Source organism: Bubalus bubalis, chromosome X (assembly GCF_019923935.1).
Source record: "Bubalus bubalis isolate 160015118507 breed Murrah chromosome X, NDDB_SH_1, whole genome shotgun sequence".
Taxonomy (NCBI): Eukaryota; Metazoa; Chordata; class Mammalia; order Artiodactyla; family Bovidae; genus Bubalus; species Bubalus bubalis.
The window spans coordinates 116,090,794-116,115,988 of record NC_059181.1 but is presented as its reverse complement, the minus strand read 5'-3'; the positions used below and the strand labels follow the sequence as shown (position 1 = coordinate 116,115,988).

General features: G+C 36.9%; 1 long non-coding RNA gene across 1 annotated transcript; it reads right to left on the bottom strand.

Annotated features, from left to right (window-relative positions):
- Positions 1-6,577: 6,577 nt before the first annotated feature.
- Positions 6,578-22,595, bottom strand: LOC123331778. The gene is made up of 2 exons (XR_006548550.2): positions 21,718-22,595; positions 6,578-7,164 (listed from the first exon to the last, which is right to left on the bottom strand). It is a non-coding gene; the product is annotated as an uncharacterized LOC123331778 (long non-coding RNA).
- Positions 22,596-25,195: the final 2,600 nt, after the last annotated feature.

Sequence of the window (25,195 nt, the reverse complement as noted above, 5' to 3'; positions counted from 1 at the left end):
ATGCACCTATGTTAAACACTGACAGACAAGTATTAGCAAGGAATGTGCACATTTACCATTATGGAATTATGGAAGATCATTATATTTAAATATGTAGGTAAATTGTAATTCTTTCTATAAATTCAAATGATAAATCCAGACAAATATGTTAACAATTTCAATCATGTTGGAAATGGACAAAAGGCCTAGACTAGCCTCGAGTCTAGATACTAGCTTAACATAGTTGACATGACAGTCCTCTGGCCTACATACCACTTCTCCATGCCATTTACAGCCAACAAACAGCTTTCTATAGCAGATACTCAATGGAGAAAACCTTACATAAAATAAATAATGGATTGATGAATGAATAAATGCAACAGATAACCAAAACCCTATTTCTCTCTGGACCCTGAGCTTCATTTCCTTTAAGCCAAGATGTGTCCCAAACAAATTTGCCAAATTCCTATCTGGGCATAATGAAACTGAGCAAGATTTTAGCAAATTCAAGTCTATTTGCCTTTTAAGCATTTTGGAGAAAATTTAAAGAAAATATTAAAACAACATACTAAGGGCTACTTGATTAATTCTCTGTATTTGCTTTGTCTATGCAGCTTCCAATACTTCAGTGAACAGTTCATTCAGATAAAATATGCATTTGGAGGAACCACTGGCAGAATATTTAAGGAACATCTCAAAATTGCTTCCAATGTGGAAACATCTGCTAACGCACTTTCCCCCAATGTTAGGCTAGAAAAAACTTCTCTTTGTTCTTTTTTTTTTTTTAACTTTAAAAACAGCTGTGGTACATTGAATGTTTTCTTTTTTTTAAGTCTCTTGAGTTGCTTCAGCTATCCCTGAGCTGAAAACCTCAACTAGAATGACAAGAAGAAAAGTTTATCATGGTCAGGAGACACCTTTGTGAGAAAAACACCTGATCACTGTCACCTCCACCTCCACCTCACTGCTCCCAAAGTGTCCTCTCTAGCATGTTCTAGCAACATACATGGATGTTCTAACAGAAAGGTAAGGTCCACATACAGCTCAGTGAGAAGAAGTAAGGGCAATACGCCTTTGCTGCATCAAATCTCTTTTCTCACTGTAAGGGAAGAAACACCAATTTGGCTCCAAGGACCAAACACAGCTAGCACTGAAGAACAACAACTGTTTGAAACGTATCTGTGTATATGCTCTTTGAAATGCCCATGTTGACTGGTCACTCTGAGTGTCAGATCAATACCTACTCATCTTCCTTGACTCAGCATACTTGCTATCTCCTCTATGCTACATTCCCGGAGAAGGCAATGGCACCCCACTCCAGTACTCTTGCCTGGAGAATCCCATGGACAGAGGAGCCTGGTGGGCTGCAGTCCATGGGGTCGCTAGGAGTCGGACACGACTGAGCAACTTCACTTTCACTTTGCACTTACAGGCACTGGAGAAGGAAATGGCAACCCACTCCAGTGTTCTTGCCTGGAGAATCCCAGGGACGGGGGAGCCTGGTGGGCTGCTATCTATGGGGTCACACAGAGTCGGACACGACTGAAGCGACTTAGCAGCAGCAGTAGCAGCAGCTATGCTACATTCCAAGAACTCTAAACACAGTTAATTCTTCTCTTGAAAGCCTTTACCTCTTGGTGTTTGCTTCTAATAGAGCTCTTATCTCAGTTCATTAATCTCTAGCGTGTGAACACCTTGAAGGTAGGGCATCAGTTTCAGTAACAGTTTCCATAACCCCAGCAATGTGCATAATGCTAAGCACATGGTAGACACTCACATTTTTTGCATACTAAGCAAATATATATCTGTGCCATATATAAAGTTAGGGAGGGGGTCCTCTAATGAGATATCGAGGACCCAGGATACACCATGCAGTGTTCATCAAATGTTTGTACTCAGATGAAATCAGAACTGTGAAAGAATATCTAGGGCAACCCCTTGAATAGCACATAGTATATTAAAAAAAAAGAAAAAGAAAAGTGTTCAAATAAATATTTGGCTAGCTGGAGTTGTGGGATAGAGGATAAAGTGATAACCTCTGTCTGTAATGGGCTGAGGTCATGTCAGAATTACATTAAATGAGCTACCCACTTTTCCACCACATGCTACCTCCCTGATTGTCTGGTTCCTACAGGCACACACAAGTATGCATGCACAATTGCCTATAAGATTCAGGACAAAGGGGGAATTTGGATATTAGCCTAAGGAATTTGGACTTAATTACATGGGCAGTGAAGAGGTTGTGAAAATTCCTGAGCTGGAGAATAATAAACTCAGACCACACTTTAAACAGGGATGATTTTGCCTCCCCTCACTCCAAGGACATTTGGTAATGTCTGCAGACACTTTTGGTTGTCAAACATGGGGGTGCTGGTGTTCCTGGGATCTAGTAGGTAGAAACCAACAGGCTGTTAAATATCTAGCAATGCACAGGATAGGCCCCCCTGCCACAAAGAATCATCAGGCCAAATTTCATTAGTGCCAAAGCTGAGAAACTCTACTTTAGAGCCATGTTTCAGAGAAAATATTTCATAGACATTGTTCCCCTGAGATGTTACTTGATTAAAATGTTTTTATATTTACATTAAAGTGGAAAATTGTGTTTACGATAGACCCATCTTTCATTCTTTTATTCTCTCAAATTATATTGAGCCATATACTATTTGATGGGCACCACGAGAGTATTCTGGAAGCATATCAATGAAAAAAGCAAATAAATCCTTGCTCTGATGGGATTAAATGTTATATTGAAGATTCATAAAATAAATTAACAAGCTAGAGACTCTGAAAAGTCCTGTAACAAACATATTTTATTTTGTTTAGCTCAGCATTTCCAACAACATTTGACAACTCCCTTCTCAAGAAAAACATACTCCTGATTGATATTCCTCAGAATTATCATTATTTGAAACAGTGTGAGAAAGACAGCTTTAATCTGATGAAGTGAGTACCAGTAGACAGAATTACTGGACAGCTTGAAGTCTGGATGCAGAATGGCCACATAGATTATTGTTATCATCAAAATAATAATGGCAATAGAATGAAACAGAGCACTATTGGTGAAAATGGAGAGGAGAAGATGGTTCAAAAAGATATTTCAGAGGTAGAAGCAACAGAATTGAATGGGGTGGGTGGCAAGTTAGGGGGATGAATACAAGATAATTCTTTTTCTTTCAGAAGATGAGTTCTGATTTCAACATTTTGATATCAAAAATACACAGGCAGTAAAAAAATAAAATAAAATATGGGCTTGGATGTTAGAACTAGAGATTTTGAGAATACACATAAATTGGCTTTAAATTTGATTTCAAGGGTAACTGTGTAGAGGGCTAGAGAAAAGGAAAGCATGGGCAGAAATTTTAGAGGCATCCACACTGAGGAGTGAGTCAACAAAAAGAAAAGTTATTGAGGAGGTAAAGGAATGGAAACAAAGGAAGAGGTCCAAGAAATCCTATAGGAGTCAAAGGAGCCTCTCAGTGGATTCCCATCCCTGACTTCTATATTGATGACATGACCAGAGGAAGGCTGCTATGTATGATATGGTCTCCACTGTATAAAGCAGGACCCCTTGGGCCCTGCTGTTGTGTGCTACTGTTCTTGGAGTGTACCCTTCAGTCCTCCACAGTTCCTCACCATGGTGTTGTCTTAGTCTTTGGACCTCAATATACTCTGTCCCACATCTTTCTTAGGACCAGAATGCATACGTACCCAGGAGGTCAGAGCAGTTTTCCCAACTGTGCTACTCTTTTCTTCAACATTCCTGTTTCATGCCTGTTTTCACTTTCTATAATTTTGAATCTTCAATTTTCCTTTAGTCAATTGAGCTCTAAAAGGACTATCTCAGGCTTATCAACTTGATACCTATCCTATCTTCACAGCCTACACCTAAGGGGAAAAAAATTAAGCATGACTGGTAGCTTTGGCCTCTGTTGAAAAGGTCATAATTATGTAGGGCATGCTGGAACTCTCACAACTATTGTTTTTATTATGCTCTTAGCAATTCTCTTCACTGCCTAGAACATCTACTTTTTTAAGTTAGGTTCGTCTTGTTACTATTTTTTAAACTATCAAGTCTAAATTTGTGTTTGATCATCAATGAACTCCAGTGATCTCATCTATAAAACAGAAATTGGGGATTGATGCTAGTACCTACTTCCAAGGTTTGTAGAGAGGATCAAATGAAATGACATATTAAAATGAGCTACAAACAAACAAACAAAAAAACATTGTAAAGCATTACTTATTAACATCCCTATCATTATTATCACCATCATTCTCTATCTTGCTGTGGTTATAGTCACATAATCTTCCCAGTGGAAAGAACTTAAACTTCACCCAGTACTTAGTGTAGACCCAAAATCCAGCAAACTCAGTTCTTGGGTTCACTCCCACTTTATCTTTTTGTCCCTAAACTTCTCCACATTAAAAAAAAAAAAAAAAATCACTGTGTTGTAGGTAGAGACCTGGTCCTCTATAGACAGAAACTGCCAGGTCTCTACAAACTAGTCCTGGCTTCCTTGGAAACTTGGAAGGGATGTTTTGTTTCCTCTCAACCCATGAATTTGTGATCTTCTCAAATGCAAAAGGTAGCTTGCTCTTTACTCCTGCCCCACTGAGAAGCACAGGTTTGGGAGACTAGAGATCAGGACTAGAAGTGAAAAATAAATCAGAATATTCCATAACATACTAGCTGAGTGGCCCTAAACAAGTAACTCAAACTCTGTCAATTTCTTCATGTACCGTAAGCATGATGACAATACCTACCTCACTGGGTCGCTGGGGATGTCCAAAATACTTTCTGTCAGGTATGTAGCACAATTTCTCCACAATGCAAATGATTTTCTATTTTGAAATAGTGAGGATTATTTTTTTAAAATATTTGACTGCAGAATCTTTCATTACCTGCTCAAACAAAATACTAAAATAGAAGTTTTATATCTGCCACATTACCCTTTCCCTCCTTCCTCTCTCTGTGCATGTGCTCAGTCATGTCTGATTTCTTTGCAACCCCATGGACTGTAGCCTTCCAGGTTCCTCTGTGCATGGAATTTCCCAGGCAAGAATACTAGAGTGGGTTGCCATTTCCTTCTCCATCCCTCCTTCCTACCACTTAGCAATTCCTCCAAGATTTAATGTCTATCATACACTAGACCTGACTTTACATATAAATATACCTATACTTAACCCATGTCTGGCCCAAAGCATTTCTCTCTACCTTGTGAATAAGTAGGGCCCAATTCTTGGGTAAAGGAGTCTCTAGTCTACTAGCAACTTTCCCAAATAGCTTGCTTCTCTCACACACAGTTCAATTTATCTCTTTTCTCTGTACTTTCAGCAATGTATTGGTGACCATCATGGAAAAGGCATATTTTACAAAAGGACATATGTCAAAGGCAACTTTAGTATTGAAAGGGGGATCTATGTATTTGCCCACTAGCTTTGTAAATATTATCACATGAGACCAGTTAGCAACAATTTTATTTAGGAACTGTCGCTGAAAGAACTAGAAGCACATTTTAAACCTCCAGAACTATTTGCCCCTGGGAACTGAGGGAGGTGTTTCCAAGAACAGAATTTCTCTGTGTTTTAAAAGTTCTCTTAAAGCTGAAGAGAAAGATTCCTTTTGGATTTAGTTTTTAAACAAAGAGATATACACCCAAAGACACTGAATGAACCTTCCAGAAATGTCAAATGTTAAAAAAGTTACAGGGGATAAAATACTGAAGCACATCATTGCAAGACACTCAACCATGCAATTCTGATGTGTTTTTCCAAAGTAAGAAAAAAGGATTTGGGCCTATAAAATATCATTTCTGTATTCTATGGGCATCTTCTGAATTATCAGTGGTATGCTTGATACTAAAATCAAGATTATTTTTCTATTTAATGAATCAGTCACCTGTTACATATTGATGTCATTTTATAACTCAGTGATAATGGTTTTTAAGCTTTGCATACTCGAATGGTTAGACCAGTTATGATATAATGCAATGCCCATTTTAAAGGATATGACAGTGGATAATAGACTATATGGATATTTATATGTGAATTAATGTCCAGTTATGGAAATAAAACATAATGCACAAATACTGCATACACAGCCTAAAATATATTCATATTACTAAAGAATGGAAGATGATACAGGAAAAGTTTTGCATTTGACTCTCATAATTCTTTTTATATAGACCACTGCTTCGCTACACAATTTATAAGTGAAAAACAATTTGTAATTTCTGCATAAAATTGAAAGTTTAAAAGGCAACTTCAAGGCCATATGGTCAAATATCCTTTTATGCACCTGAAAGTGAAGTCGCTCAGTTGTGTCCAACTCTTTGCAACCCCATAGACTACAGCCCACCAGGCTCCCCTGTCCATGGAATTTTCCAGGCAAGAATACTGGAATGGATTGCCATTTCCTTCTCCAGGGGATCTTCCTGACCCAGGGATCGAACCTGGGTCAACTGCATTGCAGCAGTTGCTTTACTGTTCCACGTGAAGTCACTAACAATTTTAATACCTTCAATGATATAGGCAATACGTGCACAAGCGCACTGAGACAAAATATACCAAAAAATAAGAAGAATAATGTCAGACCCCATGACAGGAGAAAGAAACTTTATGTTCTGCTCTTAGGAAGAAATAGATACAGATCCCTTTGAGGGAAAATGCAAAAGAAAAAAAGGAAAATGAATCCCTAAAACCATGGATATTGAGTGGCTGTAGGAATTCACTTAAAAGAAAAGATCAAAGAAATAATAGGTGAATTTGACTAAATAATGTCTAAGGAGTTGCTGTCTACAGGTATTTGAAAATCCTAATAAGATGGAAATTATAGGGATGATTTGAAGAGTATAATTAAAAATAATGGGATTAAATTGAGAAAAGGAAAATGTACCTAAATGGAAAAGAAGCCCCTAATTTTGAATGGATGGAATGTATTAGAGCAGGGAGTAACCTTCAAAAGCAGCAAAATTTTTCAATATTCAGCACATGGCAGCATAATACAGGTCAAAGCCCCCAAAACAGAAGCATTTCCCAAGTCCAAGGGTGGATAAAATGGCCTGAGGTGTGTGTGATCTCCGTTTTCTGATTCTTTCTCTTTAGTAACCTTATTTGACAAAGTGATGATGGCTGTCTTTTCACCTCATCTTTTTGTTTCTCAGCCTATCTGGCAAGAGGTGATATCTGTGAACAAACAAGAGAAAACAGGAGTTCAGTTCAGTCGCTCAGTTGTGTCCAACTCTTTGCAACCATGAACCGCAGCACGCCAGGCCTCCCTGTCTATCACCACCTCCCAGAGTTTACGCAAACTCATGTCCATTGAATCGGTGATGCCATCCAACCATCTCATCCTCTGCCGTTCCCTTCTCCTCCTGCCCTCAATCTTTCCCAGCATCAGGGTCTTTTCCAATGAGTCAGCTCTTTGCATCAGGTGGCCAAAGTACTGGAGTTTCAGCTTCAACATCAGTCCTTCCAATGAACACCCAGGACTGATCTCCTTTAGGATGGACTGGTTGGATCTCCTTGCTGTCCAAGGGACTCTCAAGAGTCTTCTCCAACACCACAGTTCAAAAGCATCAATTCTTCGGCACTCAGCTTTCTTTATAGTCCAAGTCTCACATCCAAACATGGCTACTGGAAAAACCATAGCTTTGACTAGATGGACTTTTGTTGGCAAAACAGGTGTAGAGAACCCATAAAAATTAAAAAGTAATTTAAGTTTTTGCTTTTAATAAGTCTGATTTTCTTTACTGTGCTATAGTGGTCCTTTTTGCCTCTGCCATCTAAAAGAAGGATATATATTTGTCATATAAACTACATTTACATGTTTTTATTATTGCATCATTATTAAAAGTACATGGAAATAATAATCCAGCAAGTACAAAATGGTACAAAATTAAAAGGTATGGTTTTTATATCTGCCCCACTAAAGCCTGTATTTCCCAGTTTTTCTTGCAGATAGGTGCAGTCATATGACTAGTTCTGTGACTAAAATGATGTGAGAAGAAGGGATGTAAGTGTTTCCATGTCATGCCCTTAAAGCAAAGGCATGTGTCTTCCCCTTCGAGTTTTGCTTATTCCATAGCCTGAATGAAGTTATGATGGTTGAGCTAAAGCATTCCGATGGAGATTGATTTATATATATATATATAAATATATATATAAAACAGGTGAAGATACCACAGCAACATAATCAAAGGAAGCTAAATCTGAGACCCATCAAACCAACATATCAGCCAGGACCAACCACTTAAACTAATACATGAAAGAGGAAAAAACATTTTGGTATTTCTTTACTCTGGCAGCCTAACTTGTATTGTAAACAAACAAAAAAAGTACTTATTTGGTATCCCCCACAAAAGATGATTTAATTCATCCCACTACTACATAACACTTTCTCTTCCAATTTTTGTAAATTACATGTTTTGAGTTGTTCTCCTTCCAGACATTATAACAATATATTTAATGATTGTTTCTTGATCCATCAACTCCAGAAAGTTCTCTCTCAACTTTATAGTCTCATTTTATACTCCCTGCTATACTACTTCTACTGCTAAGTTGTATTATATTATAGTCTGTTTTCACTTATGGTTTTCTATACCTTGTTTATAGATTTATTGATTTTCAATTAAAAAAAATCAAACTGCTAATCAATCTCTTATGAAAATGATGCAAATAACCTCAACACACCATTAGCAAACTGAATCCAACAATGTGTTTAAAAACTATATGCACTGCAACAAACTGAGATTTATCCAAGATATGCTAGGCTGATTCAACATTCAAAAATCAATGTATTTCATCACATCAACAAGCTAAAAAACTCACATGATCATGTCAATAAATGATGAAAACCCTTTTGACAAATTCCAATACCTATTCATGATAAAAAAAAAAAAAACTCTCAGCAAAATAGGAATACAGTGTAACTTCCTCAACTTGATAAATGATGTCTACAAAATACCTACAGCTAACATGGTACTTAATGGTGAGAAATTCTAACTTTCCCACAAATATCTTGTAAAAGCAAGGATGTCCCCTCTCACCACTCCTTTTCAACACTATACTCAAGTTCTAGCTAATCCTCCAGGTTCAAAGTCAAAGAAGTTCTCTTTTCACTGACTCTGCATATTTCCTAAAATCGTGGCTCTTTTTAAGTTATTTCATTTTGTTTGTGGGCAACGACTCTCACGTATAACCTCATTCTTCCTGAAATTGCTAAAAGCCTTTCTATGTCTAATTTATAAATATGCCTTCTTTATCATGAGATATCATAGGGTATCATAGTTATACCATTTGTTAAATACAACAAAATGCTTCCAAGTCATGTCAGAGATTGCTAGTTGCCCATTCCAAAATCTGTTTTCTTCCAGTTCCTATTTGAATACAATCTCCCTGGCAACTAGGTTTGGCCAATGACATTTAAGTCGAAGCTGTACAGTGGGACTTGCAAGAATTGACTTTACAGGTAGGTACTTTTTTTAATTTTATTTTATTTTTTAAACTTTACATAATTGTATTAGTTTTGCCAAATATCAAAATGAATCCGCCACAGGTATACATGGGCTGGTGAACTAGGTAGGTACTTTTTTGTCCCCTTTCCCCTATGGTTTCATCCTAGAATGCCAATGTAGTAGCTGCAACTGCAAAAGCCATTTGGAAACTTTGAAGTTATACTGTTGACACAATGCCAGCAACCTACTACCTCAACATTGTTCATAATGTGAGAAAGATACTTGTGTATTTTAATCATCACAGTCAGAACTGTCACCATCAGCCAAGTACAACTAGAAACTATTATTCTAGGACTACTACACAGTTATAATCCTGGTAATTATTTCTATTGTACTCCTTAGTTCCATGTTTTACTTAGATCCTATTTCTACTCTTTTAATTTTGATTGGTGTGTAACCACAAAAACTTTTAATCTTTTTTTTGAGAAAATAATTTATGACAAACTCTTTGCATTTTTTTTTAAACTGCTCACTCTTATTTGGCTGCGTATTGACTTTTAAATGCAAAATCATCATCTCTTAAACTGTAAGGTATTGCTCAGTGTCTTCCAGAGGCACATCTTATAAAATCTCTCTGAAAGAAAAAACGAGATGTTTTTAGTTCTTTTCTCTTCCCTAAACAATACATACTTCTTCTTGAATCAGATGTTGTTTGCTGATCTTGGTCCCTTTCTTCTGTTAATTTTCCTAGAATTTTTGAAAATTCAGGGTTTTCTAGGGTTTTTGTTTGTTTGTTTAAGAATAGTTGATTAAACTAGATAGTTCATAATTCCCTCCACTGTTAGCAGTCCTTATTATGAATAAGTTGACCAAACTTCCCATCTTTCTGCAATCGTATTTTTCAAAGCCCTTGACTTAGTACAATTATCATTATATGTAGATGACATTATACTCTATATACATAACTCTAAAGGCTCCACACAAAAACTATTACAACTGAGAAATGAATTAAGCAAAGTAGCAGGGTACAAGATTCATATACAGAAATCTTTTCATTTCTTTACACTAACAATGAAATATCAGAAAGTAACAAATGCTACCATTTAAAATGGCATCAAAATACACATAGGAACAAACGTAACAAAGGAGGTGAAAGATTTATACACTGAGAAATGTAAGACACTGATAAGAAAATCAAAAATGATTCAAGGAAATAGAAAGATATCCCATGATCTCAGATTGGAAAGAATTAACACAGTAAAAATGGCTATACTACCCAAAGCAATCTACAGATTTTATATGATCCCTATCAAATTATCCATGAAATTTTTCACAAAACTATTTCAGTTCAGTCGCTCAGTTGTGTCTGACTCTTTGTGACCCCATGAACCGCAGCATGCCAGGCCTCCCTGTCCATCACCAACTCCCAGAGTTTACCCAAACTCATGTCCATTGAATTGGTGATGCCATCCAACCATTTCATCCTCTGCCATTCCCTTCTCCTCCTGACCTCAATCTTTCCCAGCATCAGAGTCTTTTCAAATGAGTCAGCTCTTCGCATCAGGTGACCAAAGTATTGGAGTTTCAGCTTCAACATCAGTCCTACCAATGAACATCCAGGGCTGATCTCCTTAAGGATGGACTGGTTGGATCTCCTTGCAGTCCAAGGGACTCTCAAGAGTCTTCTCCAACACCACAGTTCAAAAGCATCAATGCTTCAGTGCTTAGCTTTCTTTATAGTTCAACTCTCACATCCATTCATGACTACTGGAAATATCATAGCCTTGACTAGATGGACCTTTATTGGCAAAGTAATGTCTGCTTTTTAATATGCTGTATAGGTTGGTCATAACTTTCTTTCCAAGGAGTAAGCATATTTTAATTTTATGGCTGCAATCACAATCTGCAGTGATTTTGGAGCCCCAAAAAATAAAGTCTGACACTGTTTCCACTGTTTCCTCATCTATTTGCCATGAAGTGATGGGGCCAGACCCATTATCTTCGTTTTCTGAATGTTGAGCTTTAAGCCAACTTTTGCACTCTCTTCTTTCACTTTCATCAAGAGTCTCTTTAGTTCTTCTTCACTTTCTGCCATAAGGGTGGTGTCATCTGCATATCTGAGGTTACTGATATTTCTCCCGGCAATCTTGATTCCAGCTTGCGCTTCCACCAGTGCAGCATTTCTCATGATGTACTCTGCATATGAGTTAAATAAGCAGGGTGACAATATACAGCCTTGACGCACTCCTTTTCCTATTTGGAACCAGTCTGTTGTTCCATGTCCAGTTCTAACTGTTGCTTCCTGACCTGCATATAGGTTTCTCAAGAGGCAGGTCAGGTGGTCTGATATTCCCATCTCTTTCAGAATTTTCCACAGTTTATTGTGATCCACACAAAGGCTTTGGCATAATCAATAAAGCAGAAATAGATGTTTTTCTGGAACTCTCTTGCTTTATTGATGATCCAGTGGATGTTAGCAATTTGATCTCTGGTTCTTCTGCCTTTTCTAAAACCAACTTGCACATCTGGAAGTTCATGGTTCACATATAGCTAAAGCCTGGCTTGGAGAATTTTGAGCATTACTTTACTAGCATGTGAGATGAGTGCAATTGTGCAGTAATTTGAGCTTTCTTTGGCATTGCCTTTCTTTGGGATTGGAATGAAAACTGACCTTTTCCAGTCCTGTGGCCACTGCTGAGTTTTCCAAATTTGCTGACATATTGAGTGCAGCACTTTCACAGCATCATGTATTAGGATTTGAAATAGCTCAACTGGAATTCCATCACCTCCACTAGCTATGTTCATAGTGATTCTTCCTAAGGCCCACTTGACTTCACATTCCAGGATGTCTGGCTCTAGGTGAGTGAACACACCATCGTGATTATATGGGTCATGAAGATCTTTTTTGTACAGTTCTTCTGTGTATTCTTGCCACCTCTTCTTAATATCTTCTGCTTCTGTTAGGTTCATATCATTTCTGTCCTTTATCAAGCCCATCTTTGCTTGAAATGTCCCTTTGGTATCTCTGATTTTCTTGAAGAGATCTCTAGTCTTTCCCATTCTGTTGTTTTCCTCTATTTCTTTGCATTGATTGCTGAGGAAGGCTTTCTTATCTCTGCTCTTACAGATTTGATGTGATCCCTATCGAATTATCTACAACATTGTTCACAGAACTAGAATAATCGTAAAACATATGCTGAGCCATAAAAAACTCAGAATTGCCAAATAAATCCTGAGGAAAAAGAATAAAGCTAGAGGTATAACCTTCTTAGACTTCAAACAATACTAGAAAAGCACAGTAATCAAAACAGCATGGTACTAGCACAAAAACAGATATGCAGTTCAATGGAACAGAATAGATAGTCCATAAATAAACCCACACATTTGTGGTCAATACATTTTTTGACAAAGGGGGCAAGAATTTACACTGGAGAAAAGACCAGCTTTAGCAAGTGGTATTGGGGAAGCTGGATAGGTGCATGTGAATCAATGAAGTTTGAACACTCCCACACACCATACACAAAAATAAACTCAAAATGGCTTAAAATTTAAAAATAAGACATGACAGCATAAAACTGCTTGAAGAGAACATAGGCAAAACATTCTGACATAAATCATACCAATGTTTTCCGAGCTCAATCTCTCAAGGCAAAGGAAACAAAAGCAAAAATAAATAGTCAAACTTATAAGCTTTTGCACCACAAAGGATACCATAAACAAAAAGACTGCCTACAGAGTGGGAGAAAACATTTCTGAATGATGTGACCATGGAGGGCTTAATTTCCAAAATACAAAAACAGCTCACACCATTCAATTTAAAAAAATAAGAAAAAAAGGACAGAATATCTAAATAGACATTTCTCCAAAGAAAGACATACAGATGGCCAACAGGCACATGAAAAGATGCTCAACATCGCTAATTATTGGGGAAATACAAATCAAAACTACAGTGAGGTACAACCTCACTCTGGTCAGGTGGCCGTCATCAAAAATTCTACAAGTAATAAATGCTAAAAAGGATGTGGAGAAAAGGGAACCCTCCTACAGTGTTGGTGGGAATGTGAATTGGTGCAGTCACTATGGAAAACAGTATGGTGGTTCTTTAAAGGCTAACAATAGAATCGCCATATGCTCCAACAAACACTCCTGGGAATGTATCCAGAGAAAACTAATTCAAAAAGATATATGCACCCAAATGCTCATAGCAGCACTATTTACAACAGCCAGGACATGGAAGCAACCTCACTATCCATATCAACAGAGGAATGGATAAGATGTGGTACATACATGCAATGGAATATAGTCATAAGAAATGAAATAATGCCATTTCCAGCAATGTGGATTGACCTAGAGATTACCATACTAAGTGAAGTCAGAGAAAAACAAATATCATATGTTTCCCAGCACTTATATATGGAATCTAGAAAATACAAATGAACTGATTTACAAAAATAGACTCACAGACATAAAAAAATACACTTATGGTTACCAAAAGGGAATGGAGGGAGAGATAAATTAGGAGTTTGGAATTAACAGGAAAATACTACCATATATAAAATAGGTAAACAACAAGGATTTACTGCATAGCACAGGGAGCTATAGTCAGTATCTTGTAACAACCTATAATGGAAAATAATCAAATTTATATATATTATATATACACACATTATAAACACTTCACAGTACCTCTGAAACACAATACTGTAAAATAACTATACTTCAATTTTTTTTAAAAAGGTAAACAACCTTTAAACAAACCAAACAAACAACAAAAAAACTTATACTCTTCTCACTTTCACTCTACATACCTGCTGACTCTGGAAAATTGCACTGGGAAGATTTCTTTACTTGAACCTCCATGTGTGGGTGCTCTGAGCTTTGCTTTACTCTGAGCAGGATCATCTGTTAATGACTTCCTGACCTTTCTATTCTCCCAGAATTCAACACAATCTTCATCCACTGATTCCTGATCTCAATCAGATTATTCACCATATTTTTCTTACTTTCTCTTCCATACTTTTGTTTTTAAAATGTCAGTTCAATGGGTTCAGGGAGGGAGAGAGTAGGTGAAACTATCTTCCATCTCAAATCAGAAATCACATATCTCTACTTTTAAGAAATTTTCTTAGCATAAGCATACTTTTGTATCCAGTTACTTGTGTCTTCAAATGTATCAGAAAACATATCCAAAGAATGAACTTACTAATTCTATTAAAGAAAATCAGTTATCTGAAGCTCTAACTATATTAGAGATTATATTTACTAAAACATTTATATAATCTTTGTATTGTACAACATATTTTAATGCTTTGTACCATTTTAAATATTTCATTCTCACATCTTTTGAAATAGGTTTCCAAGAGCAAACAACAAATCCTCTATACAGCAGCCTACACAAAGTTTCCAAAATAGCAGTCAGTACAAGCTCAAAATCAGACCAAACACTAAAATTGACAAAGGCATTTTCCCTAACATTTACCTCATTAACTCTAAACTTCATTGAGGAATAAATCAATCTGGAAACCTCAATGAACAGCTATTAATGCTGTTTCTCTAGACACAGTAATTGGCAAGGTTAGACCTCTGAACTGAAATGTCACAGGAAAAAAAAGGAATTTTTAAAAGCTAACTACCATATATTTGGTGAGAGAGGGAAGAGGAAATTTGTTTTCTCTGTTTCTTAGACTCCAGTAAGACAAAGGAGTAAAACTAGCCCATTCTTCCACACTTGAAGAATTCTTTCAAGTGACAGGTGATTTTTAAAGCCCCTGGTTGAATTCAGACAAATGCCCACATGTGTCTTTATGATACCATATATCTCCACCATTACCATGAGTGATGATTATAATACCATGTATAGGTTAAGTTTAGTTCCCAGCCTAAAAGCCAATTGTCTAGAGAATGAGGCTTTAACACTATGCATATTAAGGAAGGAAGCAAGACACAAAAATCACATAAATCACCAAAAATTACTGAAATGTAACTTTTACCTTAATGTTTTTAGTGGAGGAAGGAAGATGGATCTTTGAAAATGTCATAGTTCAGGTGAACATAGTTAAATTCTAAGGATAATAAGTGACACTGAACCACTTGAAAGTACAAAGAGCTGAAATATGAACATCTCAAGGAGTCATTTTAAGAACATCTTGGGTGTGCTGCAAGCATTCTATTCTTATCTAATAACTGGGGATAGAATCTAAAGATTAACCACATTAACCTTTGCTGCAAGCAAACTTAATTGCTTTGATTTGTATCTCATTGTGATGTTTCCTGGCTCTGGGTAAAGGTTTTAAACTTTTAACATATCAGCATACCTACAGGAAGAGGATATTGTTTTTAGTCATCTTATTTCTCATAACTGTGTAGCAATTACCAGAAAGTGAATCAATTCATCACACTCTTACATTGAATTAATTAGACACTATAGAAAGGCTACAGATTCATTTCCATTATTGAAAGAAAAATCTAGTTTTATCTGATATATTCTAATCATTTTCTCTTTGGGGGTCTACTAAGTAATACCTAGTGAGATAGCAATTATCTTTGATGTTAATGGCCAAAGAAATTCCAACAGGCACTCAAGATAGTAAATGCATCAGCATATATGGTACAGAGAAAATTTCCTGCAAAAGCTTATTATAGCTCCATTAATCACCAACTATGTAAATAAAGTTGATGAGAAAAAGCAAAGGGGGACTTATTTTGCAAGACAAACACAGCTCTGTGAAAGAAGGCAATAAGCATTAAATAGCAGTTCTCAGGTAGAGGAAAGAAATTTCATTTGTAGAATCACATACTCCTGTTATTGTAGATGAAACAAAATGCACGTTCAAAACATATGAAAAAATTAAATGAGATGTAATTCAATTTCATTGGTATTTAGTAAGGTCATATAGGAGACAGAAGATAAACTACAAAGCACCCTCACAATAGGGTTAAGTGTAGAAGAACAGAACAAGGCACCATTGATACAGGTAAAAACAAAAGAAGAGTGTTTATTTCCTAAGGAGTTGCCAGAAGACTGCACAGTTAGCTGGGCATAGAGAATAAACAGAATTTGTATTAGTGAAGAGGAGGAGCATGAACAACCCAGGAAGAATGAACAGAACTATGAGATAAAGGATAGATACCAATCTAAATGGGATATTTAGGATGTAATGGAAGACATGAGATTCTCCTATAAAACCTATAATTTCTAAGGATCTCTATTGTGTATGAAAATATATTCATATATATAATCCCATGTTACCTTACTACTAGAATTTTACCCACTTGGCAAATGAGGAAAAGACATTTCAAAGAAGAGAAATTATTTAGCTGAGGCCTCATTGTTAGCATGAGCAGAAATAAGACTCAAATTTTTTCTTCTCTAACACAACATGACCCTATTATGGACGTTTTGAAAGTCTGCGAGAGGAATTTGATCCTACAACTGTGGATGCCTTGTCAAAAATAAGATAGTTACGTTGGAAAATGAAGATTTTACTCATGTCAGTAATTATCTCTCATCTGCTTCCCTAAAAATACTTAACCGTTAGCCAACTTTTATACACAGTAAGTTTCCCATTTGGAGAAGGAAATGGCAACCCACTCCAGTATTCTTACGTGGAGAATTCTATAGAGAGAGGAGCCTGGTGGGCTACAGTCCATGGAGTCACAAAAGAGTCAGACATGACTGAGTGACTAACACTTTCATACTTTCATACTGTCTTTTACTATCTCAATGATCTTAGTAAAGTTATTTAACCTCTCTAAAATGCATCTTCACTATTAATGAAATTAAAGTATTAATATTTTACAAGCTGGACTGCTGGGTGGATTAACTGAGATAATGAGGTAGAGCACCTACCCTGCTATGATTCTACTAAGTTTATAAAGGACACAGAATCTAATATGACCCTTCACAAAACTATGACATAGGCTGTTTCAGTTCAGTTCAGTCACTCAGTCATATCCGACTCTTTGCAACCCCATGAACCACAGGATGCAGGCCTCCCTATTCATCACCAACTCCCGGAGTTTATCCAAACTCATATCTGTTGAATCGGTGATGCTATCCAACCATCTCATCCTTTATCGTTCCCTTCTCCTCCTGCCCTCAATCTTTCTCAGCATCAGCGTCTTTTCAAATGAGTCAGCTCTTTGCATCGGGTGGCCAAAGTATTGGAGTTTCAGCTTCAACATCTGTCCTTCCAATGAACACTCAGGACTGATCTCCTTTAGGATGGACTGGTTTGATCTCCTTGCAGTCCAAGGGACTCTCAAGAGTCTTTTCCAACACCACAGTTGAAAAGCATCAATTCTTTGGTGCTCAGCTTTCTTTATAGTCCAAGTCTCACATCCATTCATGACTACTGGAAAAATCATAGCCTTGACTAGAAGGAACTTTGGTGGCAAAGTAATGTCTCTGCTTTTTAATATACTGTCTAGGTTGGTCATAAATTTCCTTCCAAGGAGTAAGCATCTTTTAATTTCATGGCTGCAATCACCATCTGCAGTTATTTTTTGAACCCAAAAAAATAAAGTCAGCTATTGTCTCCCCATCTATTTGTCATAAAATGATGGGACCAGATACCATGATCTTAGTTTTCTGAATGTTGAGGTTTAAGCCAACTTTTTCACTCTCTTCTTTCACTTTCATCAAGAGGCTCCTTAGTTCCTCTTCACTTTCTGCCATAGGGGTGGTGTCATCTGCATATCTGAGGTTATTGATATTTCTCCCAGCAATCTTGATTCCAGCCTGTGCTTCCTCCAGCCCAGCATTTCTCATGATGTACTCTGCACATAAGTTAAATAGCCTTGAAGTACTCCTTTTCCTGTTTGGAACCCGTCTGTTGTTCCATGTCCAGTTCTAACTGTTGCTTCCTGACCTGCATACAGGTTTCTCAAGAGGCAGGTCAGGTGGTCTGGTATTCCCATCTCCTGAAGAATTTTCCACAGTTTATTGTGATCCACACAGTCAAAGGCTTTGGCACAGTCAATAAAGCAGAAATAGATGTTTTTCTGGAACTTTCTTGCTTTTTTAATGATCCAGCAGATGTTTGCAATTGGATCTCTGGTTCCTCTGCCTTTTCTAACTCCAGCTTGAACATCTGGAAGTTCACGTTCACATATTGCTGAAGCCTGGCTTGGAGAATTTAGGCTGCTTGCTATCATCATATTAGCTTGACAAGTGAACTAGAAATATAGAGATGCTAAGTGTCTTACCAAGTCACTTTGAAAGCCTGCAATAACAGGGTTGGACCAAAAAGTAGCCTTGTGTGAAAACCCTAAAGATGATGGTGTGGTGTTAGCTGCTCAGTCACGTCTGACTCTTTGCAACTCCATGGACTGAGTCCACCAGGCTCCTCTCTCCGTGGAATTCTTCAGGCCTACGTGCCCTTCTCCAGGGGATCTTCTGAACCAGGGATTGAATCCAGGTCTCCTGCATTGCAGTCAGATTCTTTACTGTTTGAGCTACTCGGGAAGCTAAAGATGGCGAATAAACAGTAAAAGACTGCATACAAAGAAAGGTTTGTACAAAGTGGAAAATCTCACTGAGCACTTACTATATGCCAGGAATTTGTCTTCATATATCATTCAGTTCTCTCAACGACTCTAGGTTTGGGACTATGGGTTTCTCCATTTAATGGATGAGAAACCGAGGTTCAGAAACACTAAATAATTTTGGCCAATGGCACACAATTATTGTTTGGCAGAGAGGAGACTTTAACCTGGCTCTATCTTAGCTATTAGAAGGAAGTGTTTTTACACTATATGTAAAACAAATCTTACATACAAAATTGTTTCTTCAATATTGCCTCTAATTGCTGAGACAAATAATTCAAAGTAAGAACATACTAATAAACTGTAGTTATGAACATCTATGAAGCAACCCCTGGAAGAAGCTAGTTTTATCCAAAGTGCCATTATACAAAAGGGCAAAGATCCACAGATCAAGAATTCTTTATTCATCAATCGTTCCTGAGCACACAGACTATAGACAAACTAATAAGTCAAATATTGGCCACAAACCATCCTTACATGCTTAGCAAATTTAAATAAATAATCATTTGTTCAAATGATGTTGCTTCACTCAAAGGCAAAAATACCAAGTAAGGAGTCATTTGTCATTCTCCAGAATCCCCCTAATATGTGAGTAAAGAGCTCCACAGAGTCCCCCGCCCCCATGCTACTGCTTTAATCTCAGAGTCCCACACAAAGAGGTGCAACCCTTAATTATCCTCAAATGTCTTTACTTATTATGAAAAATAAAATTAAGATGGTACTCCATTTAACTGTCCCTTCACACCTGGAAATTAAACATGGGATAAGTAATTTATTCGTTAAATATCTGAGCATGTATGTTTTTTTAAATACTAACTGTTCCTATATTCTTGGCTAAAACATCCAGAAAGAAGGTATTATTTGCCACCAAAAGTCCCTGATGACTTGGATAAATAACCCCATCTTAAGTGGTGCTTATCCCTGCAATATCACCATGAAAAATTATAAGAATGGAGCAGGGGGCAATTTGTCCCCAAACTGTACCCAATCACATGATGTGACTTGAAACCCTAAATGAGGACTTATCTCAGACTCATTGTGCACCTTAGTAAAGCAACCACAAATATAACCCTATATGTCCTCATGTTAGCTCAGTCTTTGGAACACCACTTGAAATCTGGAGTTGTGGCCATAGTCTGCCATAGACACTACCAAGTAAGCCCACATCCCTGCCCCCTACCTCAGAACATCCCTGTTTAAATGGAGAAACACTCAGTAAAGGTGTATGTATACCAGTAAACCCTCAGCCAGTTAATCCCAAGCAAGGAGTTCTGTCCCCAATCAGTATCATACATGAAACAAAGATAAATTGTCCTCAAAACATCACCATACACAAGGCCAGGAAACCCTGCATGAGAAATAGTTCCTTAATTTGCTTTCATATACAGGCAAAGAGGCTAAGGAGTTGTCCTCTAGCTTTTCAATGAATGCTACATCAGCAAAACCCCAATTTGGATTTACTCATTCTCAATCTGCCTCTGAATACATAGGAAAAATACTACTTATAAGGGCTGTTTTGAGTGAAGGAGGTGTTCAAATTATCATTACATTCTCAACCAATGAGTCCTATGGGAAAAGCTATTTGTCGCCAAAAAATCCCTGTATTCAATAAACTGCAAAACAGTTCATTTGTCATGAAGAAAGACAATAAGGTTCAAAATAACACACACACATATACATACAATATATCCAAACTCACCTTGTATTGGTTGACAAACATCCACTCATTTGTTTTCCCTGTCAAATATAAGTATTTGTTTTTCTGAACAAATATAAAGGTTTGGTTTTTCTTCAGGCCCCAAAATTCCACTTTTATTCATAACTGAAAAGTATCTATAGACCCTATTTAAACCCTCTGAAGTCAAATGTTTGCTTCTGATGCCAGGGGTAAAGGATCAAGATCCTCCCTCAAAATTTTAAAGACACAAATCTGCCTTTAATAGATTACCATTAGTAAATCCTCTTTGCTTGATTGATTTCTCCAAGTCTCTTGAGGAACAAGAGCCTACCCTTCTGGCTCCCCCAAATTAATGTTACATATAATCTACTTACATAATATGTGATGAAGAAGAAAGTCCTCTCTCTAAACCTGAATCAGTTGACCAGATTACTGTAACACCTGATATCAACTAACTTAAATTGCCTCCCTCCAAAAGTCCCACTACAATGAGCAAATACAACATACCAAAACTAAGTCAAATAGGTATCCTCGCTGCAAAATTTTATCCAGGTGCAAATAGATTGCATAAAAGCCTGCGTTCAAATCCTGCATAAAATCCTGCATGTCTGGGGAATAAGTGGAAGAAAACCCTAGAAAAAGCCCACTAACACTTCCAAATTCTCATGGCAGGTACTAGAGTCAAATGTAAGATGAGGGATAGTTGTTTCAGAATAAATCTTAAACCTATAAGTATATCAAAATATGTATATGGAACCATGTTGATAAAACAGCCGCAGAATTCACTCACATCTTAGAATCTGTGTAAGTGGTGCCATAATTAAAAGTGAGCACACTTTTGCCTGGCCTATAAACATGACTGTGTTTCGAGGATATAAAGGAGTGAAAAAAAGCTGAAAGCAAATTAAATACAAAGGAAAATTTATTGCAACTTTCCTTTCCCAGACCAAAAGGGAGAAGAAGGTACAGAATAATGAGAAGTCATGATTGTGGAATGTATGAGTTCCATGTTTCTGGGTAACAAATTGCCTAGAGGTATCAAAAAATCAATCAACTCACAGTTTCCATGGGTTGTGAGTCCAGAACTTGTTAGCTGGGTTCTCTGCACAGAGCTTCATAAGTCTGAAATCAAGCATTAGCCAGCTGTGATTTCTTCTGGATGCTTAACTGGGGAAAGGTCTGCTCCCAAACTCCTTCAAGTTGTTGGTAAAATCACTTCTAGTGTGGTTGTGAGACTGAGGTCCTGGGTTTGTTGCTGGCTGTAGGCTGGGGACTGCCCATAGGTCCTAGGACACGCTCAGGCCCTTGTTACTTGGCTCGTTTCACAAGGCCCCTCAATCTTCAAACCCCTCTCACCAGGAAGAGCCCAGAAATTTTTATAAAGCCTTGTGATTAGATCAGGTCCACCTGGGTAACCTCCTTAGTTAAAGTCAAGAAACTTAAGACAAATTATATCTGCAAATCTCTTCACATCCGTACCTGTAGATTAAATAAATGGCCGAAGGTGGGTTTACAAGACATGAGAATCTTGGGGACCATCTCAGAATTCTTCAGACCACAATGAATTAACTGAAAAGCATGATCCTCCTGTTAATGAGTGGCTCAAACTAAGGTACCTCTCCTTTCATTAGTAGTTGAGCACTCCTCATTTCACCTTAAATATGCATTCTCTGTGGAGGCAATATCGCCCAAAAAGGGATGAAAATTAGTTTGGGTAAAGGGTTGAAATCTTAGATAGTACAATGGTTTGGGAGCCTCTGAAGTGCTATCTGATAAGCTTTTATTTGTCAGTATTTAATTTCTCTCATTAAGGAGAAATTAAGTGAAAATTATTTTAAATCATTCATTAGATGGAATGAATTAAATTCATTAATTTATATTGAATTTAAATTCATTTTTTTCTCTTAGGAGACCAATAATAAAAGAAAGGTTGAGTAGCTCAGCTTCCAGGGATCCCCCCGAGTCTACATCTTAGACAATGTTCTATTCTAATTTCTGAAACTGTCACAGTTGCCTCTGTAACTTTCCTTCTTTTTTTTTTTTTTTTAACTTTCCTTCTTTTACAAAGGGAGAAAATTTACTTGCTGCCATCAGTATGAAGTGTAGATGTCATGGTAACTTAAACTTACTTAAACATTGGTCAATTACCTTCAGCTGAAATCCTCAATTATCTCCTCAGTAAAAGAGTCCAAGAACACACATCAATATCACTAGAAGCCAAAGGAGTCTAATCTCTCTCTCAATTGTCCATAAAGCAAAAAGAAATATCACCTTAACCTTTAAATAATAATTATTTTTTGGCCAGGAATATTAAAATTTAGGTGCCCTTTACAAATGTGTCATGAGATTTAAAATTGGTCATAACTTTGACAAAGAAATCTATCCTAAGGAAGGAAATTGTCAAAGATATGGACAAAAATTTATGTAAAAGTATCATTATTTCATATTGCTTATGTTAAGAAAATATATACATAAATAGTAAAATGGTTCAATATCTTACATGATATCCATAGGATGACATATTAATCTAAATTGATATTTACAAATGATAGTGACAAAGATATATGAACATGTCAGAAAATGTGTAAGATATAATGCTAAGGGAAAACTGAGAATTATAAAAACATAAGGACTGTTTTATCATAATATTTCATATGTATGTACATGGAAATAAAATGTCAATAGCAATGTGATTGTGGGTAATTTTTTTTTTCTTTCAAATTTCCTATAATGTAAATGTCTTACTTTTATATTTATAAAAAGAAAACTTAAAGCAGTGAGAAGGCCTAAGTTGAGAAACAATATAACATCAGCATGCTTATTGAATACAGAGACTCATATTATCCTATTACACACCTTCTGCTCTTCATTGCTGGCATCTACCAATCCCTATTTATTCATGAAAATAGTGTAGTTCCTGGACCACTGTCTTCCTCTTCAACACTTATTAGCATGTCAAGGACATTTAGTATCCAAGATGGTGACCCATGCAACACCTTAGACTGTCAACTTCTTTACCTCCCAAATAACTTTACCTCCAACCTACTGAAGATGTGCGTGCATGCTAAGTTGCTTCAGTCACGTCCAACGTTGCGATCCCATGGATTATAGCCCACCAGGCTCCTCTGTCCATGGAATTCTCCAGGCAAGAATACTGGAGTGGGTTGTCATTTCCTTCTCCAGGACATCTTCCCAATCCAAGGACCAAACACAAGTCCCCTACGTCTTCTGCATTGGCAGGCAGATTCCTTACCACTAGAACCATCTGGGAAGCCCCTACTGAAGACACCCACTTGAATTATTACATTCAGTCAGACATGATTGGCTACTGAACAGTACAGTCTTGCTTGTCTCTGGTAACTGTGCCACTTTTGAAACTGTAATTTTAAGCATCCCTCTTTCTAATCCCCTATATTTTCAGCACACATTCTAGTAACTCAACGTGACAACACTTTAACATCATTGAAACCTTCACATTATTGAGACACACACTTTTGCCCTAATTGCACTGATAGATGAAACCAAAAAGACATACAGATGGCTAAGAAGTACACGAAAAGGAGTTCAGCTTTACTAATAATCAGTGAAATACAAATCAAAACCACAATGAGGGATCGTTTCACCCCTGTCAGAGTGGCTATTATAAAAAAGACAAGGGAAAATAAATGCTGCCTAGAATGTGGAGGAAAAGGGAACTCTTGTACATTGTGAGTGGGAATGTAAACTGGTACAAACATTATGGAAAATAGTACAGAAATGTGTCTCAAAAAAATTAAAAATGAACAACCATATGACTGTGCAATTCCACTTCTGAGTCTACAGCTAAAGGAAATGAAATCAGTATCTCTGTAAGAGCTATCTGCACTCTCACATTCATTGCACCATTATTTGCAATAGCCGAGATATGAAATCAAGCTAAGTATCTACTGATATTTTATATATATATATATATATATATATATATATATAAAAAACTGACTTTATGTATTTGTATGAAGAAGAGATTAAGAAGAGTTGGCAAGAATACACAGAAGAACTGCACAAAAAAGATCTTAATGACCCGGATAACCACAGTGATCACTTATCTAGAGCAAGATAACCTGGAGTGTAAAGTCAAGTGGGCCTTAGAAAGCATCATGACAAACATAGCTGGTGAAGTTGACAGGATTCCAGCTAAGCTTTTCAAATCCTAAAAGATGATGATGTTGAAGTGCTGTACTCAATTTGCCAGCAAATTTGGAAAACTCAGAAGTGGTCACAGGACTGGAAAAGGTCAGTCTTCATTCCAATCCCAAAGAAGGGGAATGTCAATAATTGTTCAAACGACCATAAAAGTGTACTCATTTCACATGCTAGAAAGGTAATGCTCAAAATCCTTCAAGCTAGGCCTCAGCAGTACGTGAACCAAGAAATTTCAGATGTACAAGGTGGATTTAGAAAAGGGAGAGGAATCAGAGATCAAATTGCCAACATTTGTTGGATCACAGAGAAAGAAAAGGAATTCCAGAAAAACATCTACTTCTCCTTCAATATCTAC